General features: G+C 39.6%; 1 protein-coding gene across 2 annotated transcripts in view; it reads left to right on the forward strand.

The window, feature by feature from the left end:
* Positions 1-17,161, forward strand: part of FGF14 (fibroblast growth factor 14) — a 363,780-nt gene that overhangs the window by 195,212 nt on the left and 151,407 nt on the right. Inside the window, exon 2 of one of the 2 annotated variants that reach the window (XM_042460634.1) lies at positions 16,821-16,860. The exons of the other annotated variant lie outside the window; for it this stretch is intronic. The gene's annotated coding sequence lies outside the window, so the exon portion shown is untranslated. The remainder of the gene's footprint in view (positions 1-16,820; positions 16,861-17,161) is intronic. 2 annotated transcript variants of the gene reach the window in all.

A 17,161-nucleotide genomic window follows, 5' to 3' on the forward strand; every position in this document is an offset into this window, starting at 1 on the left:
CTGGGGATCAGAGGAGGAGGCTGGGATCAGAGGGAGAAGCCGGGGGAATGACGTTGGGGATCGGAGACTTTGGATCCTCCTTCTCCAGGACTTGCCCTTTATTTCAGCCTTCTGTCCAGGAAGTGATTTCAAAAGGCCTTCCACTTACAGCATGGCTAAGAAGCATAGCATGTTCCTCCACCTCCCATGCACAGGCATGTCAAAAGTCCTGGCTGACGCTTACATCACTGATGATTGACATGCACTTTGAAGTGGAGCAACAAGTGGGGATGAGAACCATGCCAAAAAAGAAGCAATTACACTGTGGTAAGAGAAAGATCCACTTTATACAGTAGTGGGAATGAGGAACCTTTTGGAATCGAGGAGCGAGGGCGAATCAGGAATCGGGTTAAACTGCAAGTGGGAATGAGCCCCCTGTAGCTCTTAGGAGTCTCACAGTTTCATATGGGGAAGATGTTCTTTCATAAAGTCTAGACCAGTGATAGGTCATGGTCAGTGCTTTGAATTGTTCCCAGAAATGAGCCAGTAGTCAGTGAAGCTGTTTTAAAAAGAGAATTATATGCTCCCTGTAACTGTTCCATAGATATAGGGAGAGGAAAGGGTTGGCTAGAAAGGGGAGAAATTTACTGCCTTCCTGCACTCAATATGTTAATAGATGCACACAGCCCTACTGTGAAATTTTTCTAGGGTTTTTGAAATTATTTTTTCTTTCTATTAAATCCTAATGAGAATTTTTTTTTGTCCAAACAAGAATCAGCAAATTCAGTTTCTATTTGAAGCAAATTTATTGGTAACATTAAAGTAATGTCTCCTCTAGCTGCTCCTCAGCCAAGCAGGCACATCCTAATTTAGAATGGGAATAATGTCTGAACTTACTTGAAATCAGGTAGATCTTGAAAGTACCTAAGCTTCAAGAAACAGATCCAGTTCATGTGTACAGTGATCTGCTTTCCTTCAAGCTACTCTGGTGTTGCGGGGTTGTCAGTTTTGTTAAAATGGATAACATGCACCTTTTAAGAAAACTTTATAAGCTGGCTCCCTCACATGCAGTACTATCTACACCAGTGCCACACTTTCCTGGAGACCATGTACCATGAGACTGGCAAGGTTGGCATGAGGAATAGTTTATCCATACCTGACAGCAATGTGGGCTTCGTGGTGCCTTGACAGAGTATTTGGTGGCAATCATATGAAGGTACTGCCTGTACAACTGATGTATTAATTTATATTTCATATCCCCGATTCTTTCAAACCAACCTGGGAAGGTGGCTTATGGTTTTTTGCGAGGAACTTTTTTGTTTTTTAATTTTAGTATTTTAAGATAATACTTTCCACAACTGCCATAGTACACACGCAGAGACTTCTTGATGGCTAGGCAAAGGTTCTTTATAGCTGTCTCGGTGTTGTGCATGTTTCTGTCTCATGCACACATATTGAGCAACTGAGCATCTTTAAATGTGGAAGCTTACATTAACTGTATTTCCATAGTAACAAATGCTTTTCAAAATAAAACAGGATACTGTAAAATGCCTTAAGGAGCAAAAAAGCTCAAATGTGTTGTTCCAAGATAATTTTCTTTCTTTCCTTCCAGTGTTTGTCATTTCCAGCTCTTCTCACATTAAGAATAAGAATAAGAATAGTGTTTTCCATTTTAATTCCACACTTTGATGTACTGCATTCAGGGAAACTGTCCTGCTGTTTGCCTCAAAGAATCCAAGATGAATATGAAATTGGCTAGAAAACTTAACTGGCCTCCCCCCCCCCCCCCGGGATGGGGGGTAGAGCTTAGTATTTGTACATTTATGACTTATGCATTCTGAATTTTGAAGTTTTGAAACTTACCTTTTGCACCACAATACTAATGCTAACAGCTCTTTATGTGGCTCTCAGATCATCAAGTTTAAATATGGCAATAAGAAGATCTGGACTTTCAAACAAGCTTCATTTATATACCGCTTCATACCTCCTAAGCAGTGTCTAAACAGTTTACAACTGTAAGGTAATTTGCCCCCAACAATCTGGGTACTAATTTAAGTGACCTCCTCGGAAGGATGCAAGCCTGAGTCAAGCTTGAGCCCTTTTGCTGGTCTTGAACTCGCAACCTTGTGGTTTTGAGTGAGTGGCTGCAGTACAGGCATTTAACCACTGCGCCACCAGGGCTCCTTCCTTTATTATTGTTTTGTCCAATGTATGACCAGGATGAGTGCTCAGTTCATTTTCAGATATTTACGGTCATTAAATAATCTAATAATATTCACGGAGTTACTGTTTGGTTGACAGCCCATAACCTTTAATTTGTTATGTTGTGTATACCTGACCTGGATGGAATTGATTACATTTATTATGATGTATACTGAAAAATGTATTTAACATACAGTCCACAGTTTAATTAACTTGAGTTGTGCATGGAATGTGTGTGTGTATTCTATATAAATGGTTTACCTATTGAGGAATATTGATTATATTTTTAAAAGCATTAAAGAGGAAAGATAAATCCCATCTCTCTTCTAAAATTCTAGCACTTGCAAAAATCACAGGACTGTAAAGAAGCTAAATAACATCACATATTTAATTGAAAATCATACCTAGCCAAATATATTAGATTGCCCAAACCTTGTAAAATGTTAATACTAGGCATTTCCAGGCAGCAAAGTATAATGGGATGAAAATGACAAAGATATTAGCTCCTCTGTTGCAGAGATCTGATCGACTCTACGGCCACATGCCAGAAAGCCTGAAGCTTAGTTCTTAATTTTGCTCAAGTAATGAGATGAATTTAGCTCTCAAAATGTCTCATGAAATATCAATTCTCACTCTGTTTGTAATTAAGATGGTGAAAGTCACAATAGGCATTTGCCTGGAAATTAGAGAACACAGGATATTATCACATGAGGCTTTTAAATCAAAATTATAACTGGAGAATAATGTCTTTGGCCATACATGTCACACAACATTGTATCTCCCTCATTGCTGCTTTGCTGTAATGCACTGATAGAGGTTCATTTTCACTGCTAGGAAAGCCCACCATTAAGCTCCCAATATTGCTGCTTTCCCCATTAGTCCTCAGGTGTGATATGTCCTTTCTGCTGTAGTTCCAATATTGGGCAGTCATGCAGTACTGGCTCCATATTTCCTTTCCTTTTAAAAAATTACATCACTTTACCATAACTCCACAACTGTGTTAAATATAAAACCCATAAAGGCAGGCTTGGGTAGGGCATAGGGCAGGAAGGTGGGGAAGTGAGCTGAAAAGATTGTGTGGGACAATCAATCACAAAAACAGCACCTTTGCACTATTCCAGAGAAGTGTGGTGATGAATGCTCCTAAACAGGTATGTTTCCATTTCCTTAAATAATGCACTTGTGGCAAGGCAGGAGGCTCATGTGATGATGTCCTAAGTAGGTAGACAGATGGGAACATATCTTCTGCTTCCAACCTCCATCTGTTGATAAAGTAGGGCTCCTAACTGGGCAGAATATTTTATTTCCATTTCAGTGAGCACAGGTAGAGCTCAGTCAGAAAGGGCAAGGACACAGGAGGTGGCACTATCTAGCAACATAGACCACCTCATGCAGTCAAGCAAACAGTGCCAGTTTCCTTAGGAGATAAGAACTCATGCAGAGAGAACAAAGGTTGGAAAGCAAAAGGATGTTTACAGACACATGCGGTACAACATTCCACATATGAAGTCCAGACGATTCACACACTCACATTTCCCCTGTTTTAGGCTTACTAGACTTGACATGGGCTTTGACCTACCTTGGGAATCCCAAAACAGTTACCAGATCTCCTTTTGGACAAAGAGGCCTTAATTGCTTTCTGAAATAGAGGAGCTCCTCTACTTTGTCTTCTGATTCTTGTTGCACAGGGGTAATGAAATGCTGCTCATGAACTCTATGTGGCTACCCAAACCTTCTTGTATAACTTCCACTGCCCCGTTTTAAAAAGGGGTGGTGTTTGGGGATGATTTTTACCTCCATATGACACCAAAATGCCAAACTGTGCAGCAATTTGTCTTCCCCAAGCCCACCCTCAGAACCACTTCACCCCTCAAAATTTCCATATTATGGACTACTTCATTGGATGCATAATAATTTTAGAGGATGTTTGGGTGCCTAGAGACATTATTGCATTTCTTATAAGAAATCTGTAGTTCTACCGCCATCTTTAGGAGGAGAGACTAGATGTTGAGAGAAGGTTTAATGTGTTTGTGAGTTTATGATATGAAGTGGGAATTCAGGATCCATAGCTTAATCTCTTATCCCTGCTGCTCTTATAACCTTTTACATACACTGTCATCTTTTAAAATGACACACGTTGATTTTAAGAAACAAACACTAATCTGCACAGAGTAATGTCTTCATTATTTGTTTTTGTATCTGCTGATATACTTGCAAAGCTCTATTCCCATTTACCTGCCACTTGGCATAATAGGGCAATGAAGGATGGCAGTGAAAAGCATGAAGAAACCAAAGCTATTTGGAGTGTGAATTAGATACAGAGAGAACAACTGCAAACAATAGATCAGGAATTGCAGTGTGAAATGTTTCTGGCATGCTGGATGGGAAGTGCTCTGTTTCTCCAAGGAACAGATACACACAGTAATTCAGCTTCTGAATGCAGAGGATTTGTATGGCTGTCTCTGTTTCCTTCTTTGTTTAGTTATTCTGGTTTACTCTGAGTGTATTTTTCTAAATTTAATTTAATTTAATTTTTAACTAAGACTTCTTCATGGCCAGCTTTGTATTGGTTTTTGAATTTTTGAAAGCATGTCCTAAATAAATGAATGAATAAGTGTGTTAATAGTATAGCAGGTGAAAAAAGAAGAGCCTCTCAAAATCCCAGTACCCATCCCATATAAAACCCATCCCATGCCTACACATTAAAAGCCTGCCTAAACAGAGCCATTTTTACCTGCTGATGAAAGGCCAGCAAAGAGGGGGGCAGCCTTGCTTCTCGTTGAAGGGCATTCCAGAAGGCAGGAGCAGGAGTATTTATTAATCTGATTGATTGGTGGTTGATTGATTTATATTTTACTTTTCTTCCAGGCAGCAGACAAGGTTTTTAAAAGGCTGGTTCATTCATTTCTTCCAACCTCTCCCTCTTATCTCAGGCATAGTTCTTTGCCCCAAATAACACTATCTGCTCTTAGAGAAAATGAGCACAACCACTAACCTTCCCAATCTCTGAGCTTCTGAGGACACTAAAATGAGCCAAATATAAGGCTCAGATGTAGTCACAAGAGGCAACCCCTATAGTGTGAAGAAATAATTATTTTGGCATCTCAGAGGTGCCTCTTGATAAACAGTCTCAGATATATAGTGTGATGTCTTGGGGCAGAGAACAAGATAGTATGCAGTGCTGAGGGCAGCTACAAGATAGTAATCTAGTATAAAAAGAGCGATGTCTCCCAAGAGATATTTTAGGACCGTGGTGGCGAACCTATGGCATGCGCGCTTTCTGTCATACAAAGCCTTTTTTTTTGTTTTGTTTTGTTTTGTTTTGTTTTTTGTTTTTTGTTTTTTTTTTTGCATTTCAACTTTTATTTTCTGGTTTGCCTCCTGTTATTCAACTGTATTATGACAATATTACATTGCAAACACCTATACAAACCCTGTGGCTTTAACATCAGCAACACTGAAAACTAGCTGCCCCTTGAGATCATCAAATTGCATTAGGCAAAATGAAGGTGGAAAAAAAATGCTTGAAAGTAATAACCCTGTAGAAAAAAGATATAAATGTCTTCTGTTCTTTCCAGATGGCTGGTCACTACTGTTGGATTATGCTGTGGCTGATCCTCACTTTCATGATTATCATCTTTGTCCATTATTACCATCATTTTATCATTTCCCATTACTTTTAACAAGTAAAGAGAAGCCTGGATGTTATAGTCACCAACATCCAGAATTGTTTATGCAAATTCTTTCAAAAGCAGGCACATTTCTTTGGACACAAGCAACTTCTTTTTCTCCTCTTGTGGAACATTAGTTAACAGAATGTTTAAGGTCCTTATAGCCTCCTGCCGAAGGGCCAAGTTCACATTACGTTCAGTAGCAAGGTGTCCCAAATATGGTAAGAATGAATCTAGCAACTGCTTTCTTCTTTCAGAGTTGCTTCTGCTAATAACCAGAGCTGTGTGAAAGAAGTCTTCAACAAGATTTACCAAGAACTCATTCTCTTTTGGTTGTTGTTGTTGTTATTATTATTATTAACCTTTATTTATAAAGCACTGTAAATTTACACAGCGCTGTACATACAATCTTTTTAATTAGACGGTTCCCTGCCCTCAGGCTTACAATCTAAAAAGACACGACACAAAAGGAGAAGGGAAAGGTGGTGGGGAAGGGGATGAGGTCCAGCAGTCTTCTCTACCTCCGAGGCCTGGACCAAGGGAGATGGACTGGAGGGAGGACTTGGCTTCTTGGAGCTAGCCTGCCCCTCTCCCCCTCAAGATGGTGGCTGAAGGGAGGGCTTGTCTTCTTCCAGGCAGGCCTGTTGGAGCTAGTCTGCCTCTCTCTCCCTCAAGATGGAGGATGAAGGGAGGGTTCTATCAGGCTTAGGAACTCTCTTGTCCTTTCAAACCAAGTGACCATCTTTGGTACAATCCTTGCTGAAGAAACAGATTTACACCTTCTTGAGGGCCATTTTTACAGTACAGCTGGATACATTTCAGCAGCAGAGAAACATTTGAGAACTCATTTTTTTCTAATTCATGGTATTCGCTTCTGTCAGATAGGTCTTCCTCCTTTTCTTTACTTTCTTCTTCCTGCGACATGTGTGTGCTTGTTCTTCCTCTTCCTGCACCCTCCTGTGCCATCAGCTGCCTCTCCAGAGACAGCTAAAGGCACCAGAAGGTGGAGGAAAGAAGAGGAACAGTTGCACACTTATTCCTCCTCTTCCCCCAACCCTTCCAGGCCTTCAGCTGTCTTTGGGGAATTCCCACCCCCAGAAGTTCCACCCCACCCGGCACCGAGTAACACCTGGTGCAGGAACAGGGCACTTGGTCTCTAAAAGGTTCTTCTAGGAGCTTGACTCAGAGGTCAGCCCTCCAAATGATGGGAGCGTAGAGTGTCTACAGAGAGGTATTCTAGAACCCCTTCTGAGCTTTCTGCACCCTCTCCTGGCAGAAGGGGCAGTCTGGCCAAAGTTTCACTCCTCCTCCCATGGAGGCCTCTCCCTACCGTTGTTTTGCCATCTAAGGGAGGATATTTGGAGGCCTAAAGTGAGTCCTGATTAACAATGGCTGTTTAATTAAACAAAAGGCCTCACATTGACTGCCCTAGAAAGTCTTAAAGCAGACACTCTAGCATCTACCAGTCAGTAGGCTGGCTGACTAAAGTGGAGAGGGAGAGAATGGAAGACTCTGTCTTGTAATTAATACAATGGGATCTTCATATCAGTGGGTTAGCCATCCATGGATTGGCGTTCCTATGGATTGCCCCACTCCATATTAGTCAGGCACATCAGCACAGAGCCATGCCAATGCAGATACAGGGACTGATGATCAGAGATCTTCCCCTGCTTTCTTGCCTTTTGAGGCACCTGAATGTAGAACTGGTAAGAATTAACACACTGCCTTTATTTCTGGATTTCCCTTGGGAATATAGATTGATGGGGATATCCTAATGAGTACATGCCCTGCTGTGCACTGGGCATGTTTTTGCGTTCCTGGCATAAAGATGAAAGAAAGGGATCGACATTTTAATGTCAGCATGCTAGGCTGTTATGAATCCAATGTTATGGAGCAATTGGAATGATGTAACCAATAGAACAGTGGTGGAAATCATGCGTCCCTCCAGATTTTGTTGGACTGCAGCTCCCAGCAGCCTCAACTGGTATAGCCTATCTGAAGTACAATACTTGGTTCAGAACAACTGTGTACAGCAAATTATTTATGTGTCATAGGGCTTGTCTACACTATTTAAAAAAGCTTCCCTCCAAATGAGTGGGTTTCCAGCCACATGATGCTCTAACCAATTGGCAGTGTTGTTGGGTTTTGAGGCACCTGAGGTTTCTAATCTGCAGGAGAAAAAAATCTCAATTTTTCTCTGGACTTTCCTGGAAAATTTGTATGAGCAGATGTGTGACCAATGGATTCACATTGGTGATGGAAGGAGTAACTTGTGGTGGGTGAAGTGGGACAGACTGTAAGGGACTGGTAGTCACACGATCACATGATCATTCCTGCCAGAAAATGATAATTCTCAAGAGACTGGGAAGTTCAAGGGGTTCATTCATAATTTTTAAAGGGTGCTGCATTTGTGCGCTTAACAGGTTATCAGTATATCTGTTTGGTTGATATTTATACCTGTATCTGCACACCTACGATTAACTGCTTTTAACAAGTAGGGGGGGGGGGGGGGAAATCATGCTGGCAAGGTTCCTGCCTGTACCAGGCTAGCCAATGGGAATGTGACAACAAAAATGGAAATGCATATGTTGGTAGACAAGAAAAATAAATAAATAAAGCAGAGCAGCAGTGGGCATGGGACCAAAAATGATTCAGGGAAACTGGCTTGCGGGCTGCCATTATACAATGAGGCAACCTCAAAGTGTGTGTGTGTGGGGGGTCACTTAAGCCAAATTTGGTGTGATTTACCTTGATGTCCATAGTAATAGTGTAGACAAGCCCAGTGTTGCTGCAAATCTGGAAAAAGCAGAGGCCATCTGGATGTAAAAAGAAGCATAAACAACCCCACTGAAACATAAAGTAGGCTTTCTGATTCAGTGGTTTTGTTTGAACATTAGCTGTCTAAACTTTATATTGCCCTTCTGGTCTTGTGTTTTGCTCCTCTGCACTGGTTTGTGCTGTGATCCTAATTGCTCATCAGCCTAAACCCCCCATTTTTGTCTCCTGACTTGTTCCAAGTTATTGCCCGTGAAGTATAGTGGTTTGAGTGTTAGAATCGGACACTGGGAGACAAGGGTTTGAATTCTCATTCAGCCATGGAAACCAATTGGATAAACTTGGGCAAGTCATATACTCTCAGCCTCAGAGGAAGGCAAGGGCAAATCCCCGCTGAAAGAATTCTGCCAAGAAAACCCTGTGATAGGATCGCCTTAAGGTTGCTATAAGTCAGAAATAACTTGAAGGCACACAACAACAGTCGAATAGTAATTGAGTTGGACGTGATTTTCAGAGTGCATACAAAAATAATGATACTAGGTCTTTTGAGAAGAGAACAGTAAAGAGCATGTGGACTGGACAATGTGCTCATGTAGAATTAATATATGTACACATCTTTATACATTTCAGATAGCCAGAAGAATAAAGTACTTAAACAAAGGGAACTAAAAGAAGCTCAACACTGTCAGTCTTTTACATTTTCCAAAGCACAAGAAGGGCTAGGTGGTGCAGTTGTGTGTTTTGTGTTTGTACCAGACCCAGAAAAATTAAACTTAGGCACTTATTAAAAATAACGATAGTCTTGCAACTGTCCAGAAACAGGTTCAAGTAGAACATTGTTCCATTTATTTGGTACTAGTGTGATTTGCAAAATGAGTACTGGTTGACAGATGGTGGCATTTGTATGAGTGAGCTATTACAGATCAGATAATAAGACAGAATATTCAGATCACCTTGTGTTGTCTTGATCACATTGCTTTCAGAGTTGTTTGCACATTCAGCTGCAAATACTGAGGTGTGAGCAACCAGATGACGTACATGAGCATGTGACAGAATGCTGCAGTCGTGCCATTTTAAGTCTCATGACATGTACAAAATATTTCTGTAGCTTGGGAGCAAGGTAAAAAACCACTGTAGTAGAAGCCTGAGGAGATGTAACATGTTGAAGGCACAATTGCCACAAGTGCATGGCATAGACTGATATAAATGCACTTATACAGTGATACCACTTGGATTATTTCACAGTGGCAGAGTCCTTCATTTTTTAACCTAATAAAAAAAGAGCAGCCCGACTGCCAGTGTAATGGGACACAGCTGAAATAATAGTAAAAACTAAGGTGTAATCTTTGATTTATTGACTCCCTAGTAGAGAATTCCCTTGGGGTGTGAAATGTTGTGTTTTGTGTGATACTAGATGTTGTATTGGGGCCTGAAATACTGTATTGCAACATTCTCAGTAGATGTTTGGTGAGCACACATGGTGGCAGTCAAATTTACATTTGTTTCATTAAGCATCATTTATCAAAATCTGTTCATATTACCAGGATTTGTTTTTCAAGGGGAGGGGAGATAAAAGGCAATAAATGTGCAGATGAATATTCATTGTAGCATGAGTAAGCTTCCTGTTTACTATAGCAAACTCAACATGCTGGAGCTATAAGGTATTACTTTATTCTTGGAACAAGCGCAGAATTCTTTGTCTGATATGTTTCAGATGGCATTCAAGAATGAAGTCAGAGCAAAGATGATAGCTTTGAGTTTTGTAATTTTGACATGTCATTACTTACCATACAATCTGTTTGAAATTTGCTGGTAATGTTGTTGTTATGTGCCTTCAATTCATTTCTGACTTATAGTGACTTTAACGCAAAGCTATTATGGAGTTATTTAGCAAAATTTGTACAGCGGGGGCTTTGTTTTTACCTTCATCTGAGGCTGAGAGAGTATGACTTGCCCAAGGTCACACAGTGAGTTTACATAGCTGATGGGGATTCAAATCCTGGTCTCCCATGTTCTTGTCCAATTCTCAAACCACTGCATCATGCTGGTTGGTAATGTTATTGTCACTGAAAAGCAAAATAGGTGTCAATATCATGTAAATATTTAGTTTGTGTATTTTAACATGAGTGTTACCATTTACGGCATGTCTGCTTTCTTTGCCTCATAACTATATTGGTTTTAATAATTCATTTCATGGTAATTTGCACATCTTGTTGCATGTACAGCCACAAAGGCTTCCAGTTTCTCATATGAAAACCTCGCTGGTTTAACTGAAATGCAACTGGAAAGGTTATATCTTAACAGAGCTTGTATGTTTATTCTGTAATCAACTGCTATCTATGCAATAACATCCTAGTATATTCACTCCAAATTCCAAGACAACAATATTGCAATAGCTAGTATTTTGAGCTGACTCTTGAGCCAAAATCATTTCTGTTATTGTCTTTGCTCTCTTGTTTGCCTATGTTTGACATATTACCACTGGGAGTAATACAGAATTATTTTATATTTCAAAATGACCCTTGATTTGTAAGGCAGGACAGTGGGCCCTTGTTATACGCTGGGGTTTGTTCCAGGAACCCCCGTGATAACAAAATCCATGAATGCTCAAGTCCCATTAAATAGAATGGCCTAGCAAAATTGTATCCTTTATATAAAATAACAAAATCAAGGTTTGCTATTTGGAATGCATACGTTTTTTGAATATTTTCAAGCCGTGAATGCTTGAATCAGTGTATTAAAAAAGTGGATAAGGAGGGCTGAGTGTGTATGAGTATAGTGCATTGAAAGGGGAAAATATCTGAAAGACAGGATGCTAAAAAAACAAACCTGAAAGTAGGATATAGATTTGTTTTGCAGTGATCACCACCACCACAATTATTTATCATTTATAAAACTGTCTAGAATATACTCTTTAAAAATGGCATGCAAATCCCTTTCCATAGGCCTGAAATATATGACCTCTTAGAAAAAGAAGGGATTTGGAGATAAAAGCGGAGATTCCATTTCCAAACTGAGAAAGGAAAGAATTTTAAAAAGCCAAACAGACTATCAGGAAAATACAAGACAGAAATATATTTGAATAATTTCTTAAAATAAGATGCAGAGCAGGCTAGACAAATATCTAAAAGGAAAGAGTTAGAGCATTCTACAAATAAGGGGTTGAATGGGAGAAAGCATGGAGGTGAGAAATAGCATAATAGATGAAATGTTTAATACAAAGATTACTGTTTGATGAATGGATGAACAGAGCAGGAGAATAGGGGGAAAGCAGCATTAGTAGATAAGAAGTTTGAACTTCTTAAATGAAAGAGATTAAATGAAATTCAAAACAGTAGAAAAAGCCAGTGAAGGGAAACATTTGGAGGTGTATGAGGTTATAGCATGAAGAAGGAATTAAAGGAGCAGAAAAGTTGAGAACAGCATGAATGTGTTTAAACTGAAAGACAGGAAGACTGATAGACAAAACATTACAATAATCCATCTGAGACATAATTGAGGATTTGAAGAAAGGTTTTAGTGCAGTCAGGAGGTTAAAAATAACAACTGTGATATAGTGCAAGCATGGACATTATGACCTTATAGATGTTGGGGAGAAATCTTCCCCTTTAGCTAGCTGAACAGTGTTGCTGGGAGCTATACTCCAATATTTGCAGGTGCCAAATATTGTCTATTCCTGATACAGAGAGACAAGCTAATATGGTTTGGAAGTGTAAGAGGTAGTACTGGATCTCTCAAGCAGAGTAATCTATCGGCAAGGCAGAAGTTGAACAACAACCAGCCCTACACCCACCCATCCACATGGTCTAAGAGAAAAAGAAAACAAGCTTAATTTTCTTGATACCATGTATTGAAGCAGCTTTAACATCATTAAATACATTATGGTCTAATGGAGGAAAAAAAGAAAAGAGGTTACAGAGATGTAGGAAAAGAGTGGGTATAATAGAATAAACATATAAGACAGTGATGGCAAACCTTTTAGGGACTGAGCGCCCAAACTGAAAGGCCTTCCGGCACCAGATGTTACCTGGTGCCAGGGGTCGGACTTCTAGGGCAGCGGGACTTCTGGTACAGGACATCCTCCCTCCGGGGTGGGACCTCCAGTGCGTAACAAGAGATAGATGGGTTGCTTTAATAGATTCAAGTTTCTAAAGACTCCATATTTGAGAAACTTCAACCATAACAATAAGAAAACTCTCAAGACAATGAGGTCAGTAAATCATTCCCATTCTGGGTTGAACGTATTGCCCATTCTTTGAGCATTCTGTCTTGTATTATAAAAAGATTGAAATATGAAACCGTAATCTGTGAGATAGTACCTCCAAGTATTCAGTCATGGTTCCTGAGAGCAACTTTCACACAGTGTTGTAAGGGAAAATTTTGAAGTGTGTGTGCCCATCTAGATAGCCCCATAACCACACCTCCAAGGACAGCCAAAAAAATGCAACATAGTAATGTAAGATAGACGATGAATGATGAATGGTTTTTGTCTCCAAACATGTTGGAAAAAGAGGTGAATAAGAAAATTTTAAGCAGCGACAAATACAGTGGACCCTTGTTATACACTGGGGTTTGGTTCCAAGATCCCCTGTGGATAACAAAATCCATTGTATGCTCTAGTCCCATTAAATATAATGACATAGCAAAATGGTGTCCCTTATAAAAAATGGGAAATCAAGGTTTGATATTTGAAATTTATACTTTTTAAAAAACATTTTCAAACCGTGGATGCTTGAATCCGTGTATAAAAAATCTGTATTTAAGAAGTGTATACTGACTGTATACTGGTGATGTAAAGGAAGGAAGTTGAGATATGATAGAGATGGAATGTGAGAGAAGTTCTGTGTTGGATGCAAGAAATAAAGATTGATTTAAGAATTTGAATATACGTGATAGATGATTTTAAGAAGAGATTGGTCTTTTTTCCTTCTTTCTCTTATTTCTGTTTTGTATTGGTAAATATATCAATATAATATGAACTGTGCTTTTATTGGTTGTACCATTGCAGGGAGGATGCTGCAATGTTTCATATGATTGTTATCTCTTTTATATGATTGTTATATGCATCATATAATCTCCCTCACAGACACACGTTCTCCTTTCACACAGACAAAAACCCTAGACACCAGAGAAGAAGGATAGGATCTCCTCCAAACACTGTTTTCTAGTGGAAGGTTTAGTGCCAACTGAGATTAGGTAAAGGTAGTCCTTTGACATGAATGTCTAGTTGTAACCGACTGTAGGGGGTGGTGCTCATCTCCATTTCTAAGCTGAAGAGTCAGTGTTCATCCGAGGACTGCTCTGGTGGTCATGTGCACTAAACACTGTTACCTTCTTACTGAGAAGTGGTACCTATCTATCTACTTGCATTTGCATGCTTTTGAACTGCTAGGTTGGCAGAAGCTAGTAACAGGAGCTCACCCCATCATGCAGCATTCAGGCCTCGAACTGCCAACCTTCCAATCTTCTGATCACCAGAACTGGCATCTTAACCACTATGCCATCACATCCCTGTTAACTGAGATTAACTGAGATTAATTTTAATATCAGAATTAAAACAGAATACCATGCTGCTTCCAAATTTTATTTCCCATTGTCTAGGTTTAGAATTCTTTTTTTTGGGGGGGGTTGTACCCATGCACTTCCTTGGTTATACAGAGGTCTCTGCATGACTTATTTCCATGCCTTTACATTTAGATGGTGGACTAGGAAGGCTAGCTAAGAAGCAGGGGATGTGCAAAGATTAGCATCCAAGCTGTTCAGACAATTAATGATACTGCTCTGGAGTGCAGTCAGCTATATTTGAGAAGGTCCAATTTACTTTTTGAGCTTCAGTATTGTGTCCTCTTCTTACTTAATGGAAGGATGTTGCTGACCTGAGGCTAGGACTATGCTATGTTGCCTGATATTTGCTTACTGATGCTTCTCTTCAAAGTGATGTTTAGAGAGGTACAGATTACAATAGGAAAGTGTGGGTGGGGGCGGGGTGGAGACAAAGGGTTCCTGACATGTTTCCTTCTCAACACATTTTCCATGTTGTCACATTCCCCCTCAACAAGATTTTGCCATTATAAATTACTATTTTTTCTCCCAACCCCTTTGCAAAGTAGAAAGGAGTTTCCACCTAAGACGCTCCTTATATCCGTCACCGTCAGTCATAGACCTGCACCTAACTTCTTTCCATTTCTGATGAAGACTGAACTTCAAACTCTTCCTCCATTTCTCTTGTTTTTCTTCTGCTGAACAAGTGTCTGCCTTGGATTGTCTCCAAGCCATCAGTTGTGCCATCTTGTGCTGTGGATGCTTAGGTGGAGAGATAGCTGATGTTCCAGATATGCAGGGCTAGTTTAAGACATTTGGCACCTGAAAGAAAGAAAAGATGGCACATCCCCTCTCCTCATCACCATTTCATGTATAGAAACCAACCCAAACTAGTTGTGAAATATAGCTTCAGTAATGGTTATAAGGGAGAGACCTCCAAGACATCAGAGAACAGGGATGGAAAGCAGACCTCATGATGGAAGGAGGGCCACATTATCAGCTTCCTGCTCCTCATAATCTTCTGCCTAAGGAGGTAATTCACTCTGTCCCATGGTAGGAAAGGCCTTGCAGTAGTCTTCTCTAGTTTAGCACCCCATCTCTACTTGCCATTTACTCAAAGAGCTTAAAAGAACGTGCATATAACTTCCCAACATTATCCTCACAACAATACAATGACATAGGATTGACCAAATGTGCCTGGTTAGTTCACATATGTGAGTGTACATTTGACCCATATTCAGGAAAGATTTAATCATTTGGCTAGCATATCAATCACGGTAATATATTAAAGTGGAATTTCCAGGAAGAGATTGTGTCAGCTAACACATAGGGCTATTTCTATGTGCTTTGATGCTTGGAGAGATACATCTGATGCCTAACCGCCAAAAATGATCATTTACAACTTGTCATGTGAAGGCAACTGCTACAAGGAAACAATTCAAAGCATTCTCCATGTGGTGGCTATTCATGTAGGAAAGCCACATGTCCTTCTTTATAGTGCTCACTCTTCTATTTAAAGACTTGCCTGGGGCAGCCCTCGGATCAAGGGCACCTTTATTTGAAGGTGCTCTTGATCTGAAAAGCTGTCATGTCCAAATCCAGAGGAAGAAACGTCAGAAACATGAAACTAGGATCTTAAAGGATCTTTGCTGGGAAAACAAAATCAGTAGTCTTCCCCACTAGTGTGGGCAGTAATCATTTCTAATTCTCCATATATGCATATAAATTAGCACATACAGAAATATATGCAAATTGAAACTGACCTTTGCACTTTTTGGGTGATCACATGGCTGTTTGTCCCATCATCTCTCATACCATAGACAGCCCAGTTTTGTTTTGTTTTTATATAATCTTATACAAGCAACAACTGTTATTTTGTATGGACCTACAGCATATTTGGGGACCTAGTGGGTTTCCAGGACACCAATAAGGCCCACTGCTCCTGATGCCTGTTTTTCCTTTCCTGTAACATCTTGAGAACTGTGGAAAATTAAGAAGGTAGCTCCCATTAACCCACCAGTTTCTGTGAGCCCACTGATACTGTACAAGAGGAAACTCACCAGATGTCACGTTGTTAATTACTCTTTCCAGAAAATGAGATGTTGTGTTTTAGAGAAGCTACTTTTTCTGAACTACTGCTTTTGCAGTCAGGAAAATAACGTTTCCAAATTATAGAACCTCCCTATCAAATCTGGAGCCAGATTTTGCATTCATTTACATGTATGGTTTGCCTTATTGCTTACCAGATGTTATTTACATCACCACCCTAAATTTATATTGGACATGCTTAAAGACAATTGGCATCTACTCAGTAATTGACCCCCCTACTAACTTGCTGTGTGGTATCTGATCTATGAGAGTGGTAGAAAATAAACATACCCAAAATGATTATTTAAAGTCATAATTACTTGCAGTGATTCTTTCTCTCCCTTATTTAAAACTCATAGACCTTGTCCTCCTAATTATGAATTTTAAGGAAATAATAATAATAATAATATAGTTCCAAAAATAACATGCTTTTTTTCATTGACCGAGTATGGGGGGAAAACAATGAAGCATTGCTGTATATCCCTCCTTTAAACTAGTCTTTTTGATGCTCACTTCCTAGTAAGTAGAGCTATAACGGTTGCTATATGGAATCTTTTTTTGTAGGGTGGAAGAAGGAGAAGGACTGCAACAAACACAAATAGTGGTATGTAATTCTTCATTTTATTGATTGTCTCTTCTAACATACTTTTTTCCCCTTTGCCTCATGACACTCACTAGTTTATTCAGTTTTTATTCATCATTTTAACATCTAAGCAGAGTTGACAAAGCTTGCAAAACAAAACAAAACTTGCAGATAGTTTCCAAAATATTTAAGATTTCTTGACAGAGCATCTGATATGATTATGCGTTACTCCGGCCTATCCAGAGAGGCTTCTGATTGTAAAGAGGTATTGTTTCACCATATTAAGATGTGCAGTCTTTATATCGACTAGTATCATGTATTG

The sequence above is a fragment of the Sceloporus undulatus genome, chromosome 3, assembly GCF_019175285.1.
Source record: "Sceloporus undulatus isolate JIND9_A2432 ecotype Alabama chromosome 3, SceUnd_v1.1, whole genome shotgun sequence".
NCBI lineage: Eukaryota > Metazoa > Chordata > Lepidosauria > Squamata > Phrynosomatidae > Sceloporus > Sceloporus undulatus.